The sequence below is a fragment of the Acipenser ruthenus genome, chromosome 15 (genome assembly GCF_902713425.1).
Source record: "Acipenser ruthenus chromosome 15, fAciRut3.2 maternal haplotype, whole genome shotgun sequence".
NCBI lineage: Eukaryota > Metazoa > Chordata > Actinopteri > Acipenseriformes > Acipenseridae > Acipenser > Acipenser ruthenus.
The window spans coordinates 8,672,137-8,688,843 of NC_081203.1; positions in this window are offsets into that span (position 1 = coordinate 8,672,137).

Sequence of the window (16,707 nt, forward strand, 5' to 3'; positions counted from 1 at the left end):
GAAACGCCATACAAACATGAATCATGCTTGTTTTGCAGATACATTTCCACTTCGATCTGCTGAACGAGCTGTAACACGTTGGCAAGCTTAAGATTGCTTGGCTGTTGGCAAAGGAAAAATGACCATTTGCTGATGCAGAATTAGTGAAAGATTGTATTTTTGAATCAATGAAGATCCTTACAGCTGATAAGCGTAAGCTCGACACAGTCATGTAGCTAAGCCGTAACACAATGGTGCGCAGAATAAATGAAATATCTGATAAAGTTTGTATGATCAACTCTGCTGCCTTCAGCCTTGTGCTCGATGAAAGCACTAACATTTGTGATACCGCCCCCTTTTGTGTGTGGGTTCGAGGTGTGGATCAGGAAAGCTTGGAGCTTTTTGAAGATATGTTGGCTCTGCGAGGGCTACAAAATCGCACCAGAGACGTGGATATTTTTGATAAGGTGAATAAAGTTCTGATGGAGAATGAAAAGCTTGTACCTACCATGATTGGTAGTTCCATTGGTTTTGTAGCTTTAATGCGCCAAAATCTACCTGAGTTTTCATAACATTATCAACCAAGAACCACTGTGAGCTAAGGCTACAGATCTGCAGCTTTTGTCAGCCATGCATACTGTTGTTAGCATTGTCAACAGAATCCAAGCTAATGCATTGCTTCAGAGACAGTTTGTTTAGTTTCTGGAGAAAATTGACATGCTGGTTGAGTAGGGGAAAAGTTATTCAGTGCTTCATTACCTCAGATCAAAGAATTTCTAGCTAACAAGCAGAATTTCTAGCTAACGTATTGGTCACCACTGGCGAAAAGCCAGTTAATCACAATTGGTCAAAAGGGTTTTACTTTTTTGTACTCTTGTTCACTTTACTGCTGGTGAATCGCGGAGCCCATTGAGATCCACCAAAATGGATTTTAACCCCCTCCCTGCTGTGTTACAATATATACAGACATGCTCAAATTTGTTGGTACCCTTACAGCTCATTGAAATAATGCTTCATTCCTCCTGAAAAGTGATGAAATTAAAAGCTATTTTATCATGTATACTTGCATGCCTTTGGTATGTCATAGAATAAAGCAAAGAAGCTGTGAAAAGAGATGAATTATTGCTTATTCTACAAAGATATTCTAAAATGATAATTGGATTATAGTGATATTTCAAACTAATTAGTTTCTTTAATTAGTATCACACACGTCTCCAATCTTGTAATCAGTCATTCGACCTATTTAAATGGAGAAAAGTAGTCACTGTGCTGTTTGGTATCATTGTGTGCACCACACTGAACATGGACCAGAGAAAGCAAAGGAGAGAGTTGTCTGAAGAGATCAGAAAGAAAATAATAGGCAAGCATGGTAAAGGTAAAGGCTACAAGACCATCTCCAAGCAGCTTGATGTTCCTGTTGCAACAGTTGCAAATATTATTAAGAAGTTTAAGGTCCATTGAACTGTAGCCAACATCCCTGGGCGCGGCTGCAAGAGTAAAATCGACCCCAGATTGAACAGAAGGATAGTGCGAATGGTAGAAAAAGAACCAAGGATAACTGCCAAAGAGATACAAGCTGAACTCCAAGGTGAAGGTACGTCAGTTTCTGATCGCACCATCCGTCGCTTTTTGAGCAAAGTGGGCTCCATGGAAGAAGACCCAGGAGGACTCCACTTTTGAAAGAAAAACATAAAAAAGCCAGACTGGAATTTGCTAAAATGCATATTGACAAGCCACAATCCTTCTGGGAGAATGTCCTTTGGACAGATGAGTCAAAACTGGAGCTTTTTGGCAAGTCACATCAGCTCTATGTTCACAGACGAAAAAATGAAGCTTTCAAAGAAAAGAACACCATACCTACAGTGAAACATGGAGGAGGCTCGGTTATGTTTTGGGGCTGCTTTGCTGCGCCTGGCACAGGGTGCCTTGAATCTGTGCAGGGCACAATGAAATCTCAAGACTATCAAGGCATTCTGGAGCGAAACGTACTGCCCAGTGTCAGAAAGCTCTGTCTCAGTCGCAGGTCATGGGTCCTCCAACAGGATAATGACCCAAAACACACAGCTAAAAGCACCCAAGAATGGATAAGAACAAAACATTGGACTATTCTGAAGTGGCCTTCTATGAGTCCTGATCTGAATCCTATCGAGCATCTATGGAAAGAGCTGAAACTTGCAGTCTGGAGAAGGCACCCATCAAACCTGAGACAGCTGGAGCAGTTTGCTCAGGAAGAGTGGGCCAAACTACCTGTTAACAGGTGCAGAAGTCTCACTGAGAGCTACAGAAAACGTTTGATTGCAGTGATTGCCTCTAAAGGTTGTGCAACAAAATATTAGGTTAGTGGTCCCATCATTTTTGTCCATGCCATTTTCATTTGTTTTATTATTTACAATATTATGTTGAATAAAAAATCAAAAGCAAAGTCTGATTTCTATTAAATATGGAATAAACAATGGTGGATGCCAATTACTTTTGTCAGTTTCAAGTTATTTCAGAGAAAATTGTGCATTCTTTGTTTTTTGTGGAGGGGTACCAACAAATTTGAGCACGTCTGTATATATATATATATATATATATATATATATATATATATATATACTGTATATATATATATATATATATATATATATATATATATATAAAATATATATATATATATATATATATATATATATATATATATATATATATATATATATATACAGTGCCTTGCAAAAGTATTCAGACCCCTGACCAATTCTCTCATATTAATGAATTACAAATGGTACATTGAAATTTCATTCTGTTTGATATTTAATTTTAAAACACTGAAACTCAAAATCAATTATTGTAGGTGACATTGGTTTTATGTTGAGAAATATTTTTAAGAAAAATAAAAAACTGAAATATCTTGCTTTGAAATAGTGTTGAAACACTTTTGAAATAGTGTTTCTGTGACAGTGTATAAATTACTTGACCTTCGGTCTCGTAATTTATGATATCACAGAAACCCGAGATGGAATTATTTTCCTGTAACTCACTGAAGCCCATCTATTATTATATATATATATATATATATATATATATATATATATATATATATATATATATATATATATAAAACTGTGTTTTGTTTTGTTTTCCGAGCATTATGGGCATGAAGGGGAAAATTATTGAATTCTAACTAACTTTATATATTATGTGTTATGTGTGTATCTTGTATTTCTATATAATGTGAGGTGCCTTTGAGACTGTAGCAAGTAGTGATTGCATCAGCTGCAGCTGGTCCTTCGGGCTTGTGAACAACAGTGTTCCCCCATCCCCAGGACACCACCCTTGATATCTCTGAGACTGTCTCTCTCTGTTTTGATCTTATCTTGTACCTCTCCCTATCCCCCTGTCCTACTGGACTTCCTGATAAACATCGGCTCTGTTTTGATCCTATCTTGTGCTACTGGCCATCCCATTGTTCTTCTGAACTTTCTGGTAACACAGACACCAGTCACACCCTACTTTTCCAGCTTGTACAAACTGTATAAATATCAACTGTTAACCCACTTGTGTTAAGTCTCTTGTAGACTCTTCCCTTGTATACATTGATTAAAATATCTAGAGCTGACAATAAACCTGAATCCTGAGTCTCTTTGGATAGTGGAGAATAAATCCACTACAGGCGACTACAGTGAAACGGACCAATCAGAAGTAATGTCAGTAATATCAGTTAACTTGACACAGGTCATAACACAAATATGCGATAAATATGGAAGATGAGAAATTGATTTAGGAAGTGCAGCTGTATCCTGTGCTCTACGATTATTCATTAAATTCATACAAAGACAACAGTAAAAAGGACAATTCCTGGCAGAACATTTCGGGGCAGTATTACTAGTATACCTGGTGAGTGAATCTAAGGAATATCCGGAGGGGGCGGGGGGGTTAAGCTGCCAAAATAAAGCTATCTATAATTGTTTTTTTTTAAATGTCCTCTGTGTGTTGCTGTTGTACGCTTTTCTCTTTTTTCACTAACTGGTTAAAACACAAATGACAGGCTTGCTGTTGATTTTCTCATCTGCCTCTGTGGGTCTAATCTGGAGTTTATTTTACAGTTTTATTTCGAGAGATGTTTGGTCAAAATAAAAGTATATTCTCAAAATGTTATTTTTATATATTAATGTATTACCATTGCTGAACCGTAGCTACCATTACAATAAATAAATAAATACATAAATAACCTCACCCCTAACCCCCACTTGTGGAGATCAGTGCGTGATTTATGTTGTTACTGCTTCTCTTTCCATGTTGTGTTAAGAGTTAGTACTATGCGTTGTATTATTCCCTTTTACCTTTCTTTCATCTTTTCTTCTCTTCCTGTCTTCACCAGATCGGTGAAGCAAGGTGTGCTCAATCACCAGTCACTTATGGCTGGCAATTTTATAATTTTATAACACTTTTGAGATACAGGAATGGCTGAACAGATATCAATGGAATTCTTAAAGGACAGGAAACAACTCCGGGAAAAACACAGGCCATAATTATTACCCTTGATTTCCTTTTGCGTATTTTAGACCCAGAAGCAACATTGTATGTGGATGATGACGGCAGCGCAGGGTCATTTCTGGAGGATGAGCAACCAGAGTAAGAGGGACAAAAGGAATAGGGTGAGGAGATGGCCCCAAAAAGGAAGACAGCCCCAAAAAAGTATGGATGAAGTAGACGCTAAACTGCTCAAAATATTACAGCAGGCAACACCAGCAGCACCTGCACCTGTATGCGATGACATCGGCCTCTTCCTTCTGAGTTTAGGGCCACCTCTGCGCAGACTCAATCCACGCAATCAGATGCGGGCTGAAATTCGCATTTTAAACATGAATGAAGATCTGCAGAACTTGGAGGAACAGCAACAACAACAGCAGTCACAGCACCTGATCTATCAGAACCAGCCAGATCAGTTCCTGACCCATCAGCCACAAAACCACATCCAGCCTCAGATTCAACCCTATTTCCTTCCCAGTTCCAGGTTAAGCCCCACCAGCAGCAGCTTTAAGAGCTTTAACTGTTTCTGAATATAAGATGCATTTGTTAAACTTATGATTGATGTATTTATGTATTTATTTATTTATTTAGGTATGTATTTATTTATTTAGCGTATGTGTGTGTGTTAAAGGTGTGCAGATTGATAAATAAAGCAGCTTGTGGAAACTAGTTTCTGCCTTGAGTTATCTTTCTGAATGTATTCCTTCTCAATTTCATGATTTATCATTTTGAGCATAGATTGCTGAAAACGCAAACAGCCTTTTTATGCATGCTATATGTGGTGGGACTGTGACAGTTTGAATTGGTATATATGTGGCATTTATCGTGGCATCTTGCCATGGCACATGATGTTGCTCACTTTGGAAATAGGCACAGAAGCGATCTCGCAAAGCAAAAGCTTCCTGTGATGCCCAGTTTCCTCCCAGGTGTGATACCGATTGCAGATTTCCATGCCATTTCTCTTCTGCCTCATTCAACCATATTTGATTCATTTCACCTGGCTTCTGGAGATCGTTGTGGAGAAGACATGCTGCCTCAATAACTGTGTCCTCTTTCTGTGGTAGCATGTTAATCCTCCAATGGAATATGCACCACCGGGCAGCAAGTATGCCAAAGGCATTTTCAACAATCCTTGACAAGCACTAGCTGAAAATCTTCTTATCATGCGGGAGATTGCATCCTGGATATGGCCTCATCAATATATCCTCCCTCAAAGCTCAATCGCATTCACCAACTGATCTCCTCATTCCAAGTCTCAAAATCAATATCAAAGTGCAACCTTCTTTCGCTCCTCGGCCACTTCAATTTCGCCATTCGCATCATCCCTCAAGGGCGCACCTTCATCTTTTGTCTTCTTGCCTTGTCTTCTACATCTAACTCCCTCGGTGCCTCAGTCATCATCCCAGATGAAGCTAAGAAGGATATCGAGATGTGGACTTTACTCTTAAACAACTGGAATAGCCTTTCCCTCTTCTATGATGACCTCAACTCCGCCCCCGATTTACACATATTCACCGATGCCTCCCATCTAGGCTTCGGCGGTATATTTGGGTCCCAGTGGTTCTATAGCACCTGGCCCAATGAAATCGGTTCTCTTCTTCTGCAACTAAAATCCTCCACTTTGCTGGAACTGTACCCCATTGTGATAGCCGCCCTACTCTGCAGCCACGATTGACCACGGAAATCTGTTCTCTTCCTCAGCAACAATTCCACTACAGTTCACATTATTAACAAAGGCTGTTCATCTTCTCCTATCATCATGCAGCTCCTCCATCGTTTAGTTTGGACATCAGTATCCAATAATGTCATTATTCAAGTGCGCCATTTCCCAGGGTCTCTTAATAACGCTGCCGATGCTCTCTCTCATCTGCAGATCCAGAAGTTCTGCAGCCTGATCCCAGGAGCAGACCCCAACCCTCGACTCATACCACCCTTCAGCAAGACAATATTCAACTGAATGACTCTCTCTCCGGCCTCATTCAATCAGCACGTGGATTCATGGAGAACGCTCTTGCCCCATCTACCCGTTCCTCCTACTCGACTGCCTGGTCTTCATTTACTCACTTTTGCGAGCAAAATTGGATCTCTCATACCTCTTACAACCTACAGCACCTCCTCGCCTTCATCACTCACCTCAGGCTGTCTCTACATTTAGCCCCCTCCTCTATTAGATGCTACCTAGCGGGCATTCAGTATCAATTTTTCCTTCACTATATCTCCTCTCCTCCATTCCAGAAATCCGCCTAACGCTCAGAGGCATGGAGAAAAGCATGCCCCCCTACTCTCTATCAAGACAACCAATCTCAACAGACCTTCTCCTTCGTCTCATCACCGCTCTCCGGCAAGGATGTTCAACCCATTTGACAACGTCGTCATGGAAACCCTGTGCCTGACCGCCTTCTTCGTATTTCTCCGCTGTTCCGAATTCTCAACTCCATAAACTTCCAGCTTCCCAGCTCTAGGTCTCAAGCGCTCTGGTCTCTCTCAAATCCCCGGAAACCACTTTATCCTCCACATCAGATCTTCAAAAACTGACCAATTAAGCCAAGGTCAGTTTGTACAATTCTCTAAAATTAACTCTCCTCTGTGTCCCAGTTCTGCTCTGTCCAGATACATTGCCTGCAGGATCCGTCGGATCCCCTCTTCATCGACAGCTCCAGATCTATAGTTACAAGAGACTCTGGTTCTCATCCTGTCTATCCATCCTCTTGTCACGGATCGGACTCTCTTCGAACTTTTTCTCTCCCCGTTTATTCCGGATCGGAGTAGCCACCTCCGCAGCCAGGGCAGGAATCAATCAACACTTGATTAAGACTATGGGGCGCTGGACCTCTTCAGCTGTTCAACTTTGTATTAGATCATCCTCTGCAGACATCACCACAGCTCACCAAGCACTTGTTAGCTTGCCCGGAGTGGGGGAGCGCCCTTTCCTCCAGGCCCACCAGAGGTTTCCTCCCAGTAGGGGGGGGGGGGTTCCTCTCCACAGTGCGGACGGCTTATAGGCATAGGTTATCTACTAACATCTCTTGTCTTTTCTCTTTTCTTCTAGCTTTTGTCTATGTGTACGGCTCTGTGATCTCTTTTCTATCCCACGGTGCGGTTTTTGCAGGGAACCGGGGGTCCTCTTTTGGGGGGGAAGTGAGTCTCACTGCTCCGGCTGTCCGGGTCGGCCTCTTGTCTCAACCACTGCCGCCCGGCTGTTCCTCGTCGGCCTGAGAGGACCCCCGGCCACATCCTATTCTTCTGCTGCTTCTGCACTAAGCCTTCCAGGCCTCAACCTTGCTGTCCCATCTCCTCTCTTCCATTTCAGGTCCAGGACCATTTCAGCCCCCTCTTGCAGCAGGCCGAGTGGGCCCCGACCGAGGGGGGTTCTCTGTTTTCGTCTCTCTTAAACAGACCCGAGACACTTTTCCTAATTTCTCCACGCTGCCCAGTTGCCAACTTAGCTGCCTGAGGATGCTGCACTGAGTTGCAAAGGATCTGTCCTTTTGTCCTGTACGTCCCCTTCCTGTCTCTTGCTCCACTAAACGCCCAGCAGCCAGAAGATGCTGCCTGACCCGTCGGGAGTGAGAGTCAGATTTGTTTTTATGTTATGTGTCTTGTCCTATGTTCTAACCCTATTGTCACTCAAGCACTCACATGCTTCAAGCTCACAGCCCCTCAATGCCTTTCTTTACTCTCACACTTTCGTAGGTGCCCAGTGAATTAGCGTATGTGTGTGTTAAAGGTGTGTAGATTGATAAATAAAGCAGCTTGTGGAAACTAATTTCTGCCTTGAGTTATCATTCTTAATTTATTCCTTCTCAATTTCATGATTTATCATTTTGAGCATAGATTGCTGAAGACTTGTCAGCGCCAAACAAATTTAATTCATGAAATGAAATAATGTTTGTAAAATTACCTCAATGTGACAGCCAGCCTCTGTTTTGCTTTGATGGGTTCCCTGAAGTTGGTTCTCCTTGTGATATCAACTCCCATTAGACTGAGGCTCCATCTAGAATCCATACGGAAGTATCTCTTGAACCGCTGACTGTCCAGAGAAACTCATTCACTAGGTGATAATATTCCCCTTGCTCTTTTTTTTTTTATTTATGTCATGTACCCAAGCCTTCTTTGTCTTCTTTGGCGTCTACAATGCAGGAGAAGTATTTCAGCAGCACTGCGTCTGTCAGTCCATGTTTGTACTAGCTGTCAATACAAAATATGGGAAATATATACGGATAGGTTCACGTGAAAGTTTCTGAACTTAAAATGTTTGCCTTTGATGTCGATACAAAATTTTCTTCAATCGCTCATGTCGCTCGCCTCCAGTGTAGAAACACCTTTAGGTTAAAAAAGCTAATTGATAAAAAATTAGTTTATAATCTAGATTCAAATGCAGTTAAAGTCCCAGCTTCCCTGACAAAAATAGGCAAATCATTCCATAATTCTGGAGGTTTTATAACAAAAAGCCCCCCCCCCCTCCCTCCCTTCAGAAAGGGATATTCTAAGAGGAATCCCAATAGAGTGCTGCACTGGGAGCAGTCACTAGCTCACCCTCAACCTCTTCAAAAATGGATATTCTAAGAGGAATCCCAATAGACTGCTGCACTGGGAGCAGTCGCTAGCTCACCCTCAACCTCTTCAGAAAGGGATATTCTAAGAGGAATCCCAATAGACTGCTGCACTGGGAGCAGTCACTAGCTCACCCTCAACCTCTTCAGAAAGGGATATTCTAAGAGGAATCCCAATAGACTGCTGCACTGGAAGCAGTCACTAGCTCACCCTCAACCTCTTCAGAAAGGGATATTCTAAGTAAAATGTTATCAAAGTGGTGATGAGATTAAACTTGGCAGACATAATAAAGATACAGGGAGTAAGGTTAGTCGATACCATGAATACCACTAAAGAGGAAATAAAGGAAGATATTGCATAGTTGGAAAAAAGACTAACATTACAAGTTCAGCAAGAGCAGACCTTTTTTGAAGCAGGAAATTATTATGCAAGTAAAGATATGTCATCGAATAATCTGGAAAATGAAACTGAAAACAGTAAACAAGGTAACAGGAATTATCAGGGAATCACAGACACATTTCAAAGAATGATTAACAAAATTGGAAAAGACAACATAAAATAAGTTTAGTTTAACAAAGGCAGGGTACTCTACAAGAGGATTGTGATGACGATAGGGGTGGCGGGGGTGTATGTATGTATATACAAATGTAGGCTATAAATAAATACTCTGAAGTGCCATTTGTGTTTGTAGTTGTTAGTTATATCATACATGTATACCATGTGTGTAACACTTCATTATATATTGATTAAGATTTTAAAATTACGATAGAACCCTAACCCAATGCACAATTTATTTATAATTAATCGTTCAGTGAATTCCTCTAATCATGCATTTTCTCTGGTACTTTTTGCTCGCCTCCATGATAAATAAAGGAAGTAGCCACCGAACACTTACAGTATTATAAGAACATTTTATATGCATACAAACGTGTGAAGGTGAAAGTGTACACTGTACATAAAGTGTGGGGGAAGTCTGACAACATTACAAATACGTTTAGGCAAAATCCATGTCAATGATCTCATTCCTAGTGGATCTGTGTGTTCTTGTAGGTCGCATTGCAAATCCACAATCACCTAAGGAAACTTTATTGTAATATCTAAAAAGCAGTTTTCTATACCAAAATTTAATTATTTACAATTAGACTTTTAGTTGTATAATTCAAATAAAATCTTCAGTAGAGGTCAGCTGTCATGTAATGTACGCATCCAGATAGTATATATTTTATATAGCACCTTTCATGTGCACATCTCAAGGCACTTGACAAGAATAAAAAAGCAATTCAAACAATTGACATAATGTCCAATAAAACAAGAGAAACAATAAATACATACAACAACACATAACAGGTCAGACAATAAAAGTCAAAGTATAAAAGTGGGTTTTCAGTTCAGATTTAAAAATACTAACAGTATCACTGTCCCTTATGACCTTCGGAAGGTCATTCCTAGGTGCTATACAAGAAAATGCTTCGTCACCACAAGAACGCTGCTTAGGTCTAGGTACTGATAGTAGGCCAGTCAAAAGATCAAAGGCTACGCACAGGAGTATATGGCGAAAGAAGGTCACAGATGTAGTTTGGTGTTAACCCATGCAGAGCCTTAAAAGTTAATAGTAGGATTTTAAATTGCACTGAACTCCACTGGAAGCCGATAGGCTACAGTTAATTGATCATTTCTTGGGAATAACATTACACTGGGTGCAAAAAATGGTATATCATTTTAGCAATACAACAAATGTCCAGTAAGGTTACAAATGTTTAAAACAAGTGAACAAATCTTACTCATAACCACAAGTATAGAAAAGGTCAAATGTTTTCATAACTACAAATATTGAATTATCCAGGTAGTCTGTAAGAAATTAACTGGTCCTGTACATTCTCTGTAAAATTTCTGTTTCAAATTGAGTTATAAACTCTTTAGTTAATTAAAACCTTCCTTTTCCAAGTGCAAATTAACTGCTGATAAATTGTGACAATTAACACAGATTTGCTTTTAAATTCCCACGCAAACAAAAGAAATAGTCGCAAGAAGCCCTGCTCGTTAAGATATTAACATTATTTCATAAATCAACATAATTTTGGAAATCACATTAGCATGATTATTTAATAACTAAATAGGCGTAACAACGCTAGAAAATGCCAAACTCAATGCTACATATTGATTTGTTGCTTAACACTGGAGTCATCATTTAGGATCTTTTGAAATCCTGCCCTATGAGTGATGTGGAAATGTTGGAGATTTATGTATTATCAGCATGTATGCATTATCAGAAATCTTTATGTATGGATAGAGCCCCATGTTTATCGCAAATACAAAATAACACAAAATTAAACGAAATATCAACATATAAAACGAAATAAAACAAAAAATCATTATAAAGCAAACATAGAATTACATTTTTAAATTGGGAGGTTTGTACAAAAAATACTTTAAATAAATACTTGCAATCGTAGTTGTCAAGGCTCAGCCATTACCATAGACACGGTCTGAAGGGAAAAGGAAGCTCTGACTAGCACTTGCACAGATGTATAATTTGGAGCGAGTTGTGATGGAAGAGAAGAGACGTTTGTTTCTAAATGCCTAAACCACGTATAACACTTAAACAATGCTGCAAAGAATTTGAGCATGAGGGGATGTATGCAGCTGACGGTGACAAAATAATGATGTGCAGATTTTGCAACTGTCGGCTGGAATGGGAGTCAAACTATACCGTCGTTAAGCATTAGCTGTTTATTCCTTTTGGAGAATATATAGCTTGTTTGCTTGTATTTTGTATTAGTATGCTAATTATTTGTTTTATTTCAACTGGAGCAAATGCTGTTTTGGTTTTGAATGAATTTGAACAAATGAATCTGCTTTGCTTAGTGTTTAAATACTGAGAAACCCCAAGCTTCTTGTCTACTGGAGCCCTGCTTGTGCAATGGGATTGAAATACAATTCCATCTGTTTTTGAAATGGGTAGATTGCTGTATGTGCAATTATAATGATAGACCCACAATAGTAGAGCAGTATAAATATAACATTTTATTTCATCTTATTGTATTTTTTATAGAGAGCATGGGCAGTATTTACTGTAAATAGGCAGTTAATTAAAAATAGTGAGGGATTTCACATATTGTACCATTACTGCCACTAATGAGAAATTAAGGTAACTAAATTATTTTTCTGTGATAAATCTGTTTATGTCAAAATGCAAAATAAAACAGCGGATAGTCTCTGTAAGTCGCCTTGGATAAAGGCGTCTGCTAAATAAACAAATAATAATAATAATAATGTTTAATAAAAAATATGTATGTAGTTAAAACATGATGTATACTTTGTTTTTATTTATATATTTGATGAATGTGTATATGTAATTAAACAAAATAAAACAACAAAATTTGTGAAAAATAGAATGAAAAATGATATAAAAAAATATATAAATAATTTCACGGGGCTCTATGTATGGAGTTAACTAGGGAATCGGGGACTCACAATATTGAAGCATGGGACTTTATCACCAGCCCAGTGGACATGTTCTACCTTGAAATGGGCAAGACTCCCAATCTGACAGACAGTGAGGGCTGACAGTAGAGACAGAACACATTTCTTATACCGCAAAAGTAATGACAATGTGCCTACTATGTTCTCAAATGTTAGATTTGTTACAGAAATTATTAATATTTTCAAAGGTTTGAGTTTGCAAAGAAATGTGTAAAATGAGTGAGACAGAAAAGGTAAAGTATTATTATTTGGGGGCCAAGCAACAAAATTGCTGGCACCCTATTGTTATTGTTAAGATTATTATTATTATTATTATTATTTTACTTTCCAGCAACAAAACATTAAAAGTTGCATAAAAGTTGCTATGCCACAGGGGAAATACGGTCATAGGTCACATGGTCTGGCACTTGGCCCCCGGTTATTGCTGCTTGCCGCTATATTATTATTATTATTATTATTATTATTATTATTATTATTATTAATAATGTATTTTTTTAAAGATTTTACAGCAGACTTTGTTTTTATATAGGAGCTAAAATGAAAATAGTTGATGCAGTAGTGGGACCCAGAATATATAGAAAAACTAAAACTAAGCAGTATTAATAACAGTCAAAGTTGTTATAATAGTGGAAAACACTAGTGGAGGCTTTGAGTAAATTGTTGATGCTCATAACACTGATATATATTGTAACTCCTGAATGTGTGTAAGACTTTTGCACAACAGTGTGTGTGTGTGTGTGTGTCTATATATATATATATATATATATATAGTCACAAAAACGGCCGGAGTGGGTGGCGTCAGACCAGAGCCAGGAAATAAATAAACAGAGAGATGTGGTTTGGTGGAGCTGAGCGAATGGTTTCGCTCAGCATTTAATAAACAGCACAGAAAATAAAAGGTTTTAACAAACAAACACAAAACAGGACACGGCACTATACGCCAAAATAAAAAGACAAACAAAACGTACTACACAGACAAACACGGTGAGCAGATTTTAACTATTATTATTATTATTACCTCCGTCTCCAATCCCGTTCTCCACTCACCAAACACACAACAACCCCCAGTGAAAGAAAATGTGTCTATATATACTGTTGTGCTGGGATTCAATTACTAATTAATTATTCACTTGAATCCCAGCACGTGAATTAATTCTGTGCAACCCCGTGCTCACATACTATTACTTTTTACTTGCATGTGATGTGATAGTGCAATCCCGTGTCTAAATATAATTATACAATTTAAATACTCGTGCTGCACACACCCATTTATATCCCGTGTACCAATGACTATACACCAACATTAACACACGCACGCAACACATAACACACAAATGCACACAGGGGCGGGGCACATTGCCACAATATATATATATATATATATATATATATATATATATATATATATATATATATATATATATATATCTTGAAGGCATTCATAAGAAGAACATAAGAAAGTTTACAAACGAGATGAGGCCATTCAGCCCATCTTGCTCATTTGGTTGTTAGTAGCTTATTGATCCCAGAATCTCATCAAGCAGCTTCTTGAAGGATCCCAGGGTGTCAGCTTCAACAAGTAGTCTGGGCGTGTGGCTACATATTTCGACACTTCATTATGAAGACCTACCCAATAAAATCAAGCCAATATGCATTCCCTTGTTTTATCAGCTCCGAGGTGCCCTGCAAAAGGGATATCATGCGTCAACCTCATGACCTCGGGCCGACAAGACGGGGGCACCATCAATTGTGTTACAGGCTGTCCTGTGCCCGGGGCAGGGTTTACCCTATACAGTAATTGCCCCTTGATAATGATGTGCGGATATACTAGCGCCCCAGCACCTTCAACATCCTTACCTTCAGTAGACCGGACCTGTCCCCAAGCGTGCACCAGTGTGGGGTCGTTTTTCTGGTCCCACACTAGGTCCGCGGTTGAGTCCCACATGTCCAGTATATTGAGAGGGGCCAGAGTAACAGCTGCCCTGTAACCTCGCCCTCTCGGTCACACTGCGTACTGACTCCCTTTGAGTGTCGTTTGAGTACCATCCGAGCTCTCTCCAACCAGCCCCAAGACTCGTTTCAATGATACACCTTCCCATTTTTCAATCCGTCTCTCTTTCTTTGTTTTTTTAGGATGAAAAAGGGAAGAAAACAAGTCAGCTTGGAGGGGGAAAATCTCACCAATCGTTTTCCCCTGCTGTGTCTGCCACGGTTACGTGTGCGGTGGGGACTGCCTTTTTAATTAGTTGTCTATACTATGTCCAGTCCTGGCCCAGAATTACAGGGTGCGGCAGCCTTTCCACCTCCCCCACTATGAGGTGGTACTGTATCAGTCCTACTGATATGTATGTTTTTAGTGTGGGGTATGTCACCGTGTCTCCATGGATACAGGAGATCACCACCTTGCCTTGTGGCTGCCACAACACACCTAAGAGAGCTGTCCGAATTAAGGTCTGCCCACACCCTGAGTCCACTAATGCATGGGTACTCACTTTAACGACAACCACATCAATAATACAAGACTCCTTCTGACCATTTCCCCATCTCTTACCCGCCGCCTCGTTACACTTTATTGCGGGGGATGCAGCCGGGAGGCATGTCCTGTGAGATGGCACCTGGAATAGACAGGAGGGGCAGAAGACACTGGGGTTACATACCTGTCCCGCTGTTGATAAGGCAACGGGTCAGGGGCATTGAATCTACCCCAGCTGGGGGCCAGCCATTGCCTCCATGGTAGGGAGGTTGGGCTGCCCATTGGGTTCGGTGATCTGGGAGGACTGGATTCCCTTATGATGAGGGGTGATGGTGGAGGTGGAGCCAGCCCCCTGCTGCTCAGTGGTGAGGGAGGGTTCCGTAGACTGATCGGGGAGGAGATCAGGGAGTCCTCGAAGTCCTCTGCCAGTCGGATCGTGGCTTCAAGGGTGGCCAGGTTGTGGCACCATATCTAAGCTTGGGTCTTGGCGCCGACAACATGGCAAAATTGCTCTAAAGCGATCGCTTTGCCCATCTGTATCCCTGTTTTCTCACGGGGGCAGAGCCAATGCACCATGTGGTCACACAACTGCTGGGCAACCACCCTGGGGTGTGTCTCCAGCGTCCGTAGGTACTCCCTGAAGCGCACCCGATGCGTTTCCCCCGTGATGTTCAGACGCCAGAGGATGGCCTGTTTGACCAGGTCGTACTGGCTGGCCTCTTCATCTGAGGGGGTAGCTCAAATTTTCAGAACACTGACATTAGGAGAACCATGCAAAATTGTGTAAACTGCATTCTCCTACTGTAGGCATTCAAGAAATGTATTCATTAAATTAGCAAAGTGCTCCTCTAGTACTTTCTTCCTCAGCAATATAAAAGAATCTAAAACATGATATATTAACAACCGGAGCAGTACATCAAATAGCTGCCAACTTATGCCTCGCAGGATATTGTAAACATCTGGTTCACACACCATATAACGAGACGAGTGCACTTGTAAACGGCATTGTGAACACAAACGAACTCGGTCCTGAAAAAAAAAGGAAAGGGACCAAAAAAAAAGAACTTTAGCTCACTGCAAACAAACTCGGTCTCTTTGCTCCCAGATAAGTGTGAACAGCAAGCACATTGATACACTGTTTCAAACTAAACGAACCACGCCGAGTCTGTTTGAAACAGACCCAGGGTGAATGCAGAATGCTTCGGAGAGAACTTGGTTCAAAGTTGTTCCCCTTTTCTTTTCTTTTTTTTACTGGCAAGATGAAATTCGAAAGGTGTATGTCCAGGTCTTTGAATGTAATTATTGTGAAACATTAAGCAGCACTGACTGCATACTGAAGAAGGTGATGATGTAAGAAGGAGTATGACAAAAAATATTAGTCACGTTCTTACGTATGAAGATCTATTTTTTCTAAGGGTCTGTTGCAATGGTAACAGAAACTGAGCACATTGCACATGAAAAAACAGAAACAAAGAAATCCTGATATAAACGATCTTTACATTCAATGGGATCAGCTGGAATTCTGAACGTAGCACAATAACGTTGATGTAAATTCCATGCATAATAATAATAATAATAATAATAATAATAATAATAATAATAATAATAATAATAATAATAATAATAATAATAATTATTTATTTCTTAGCAGACGCCCTTATCCAGGGCGATTTACAATTGTTACAAGATATCACATTATACATTAT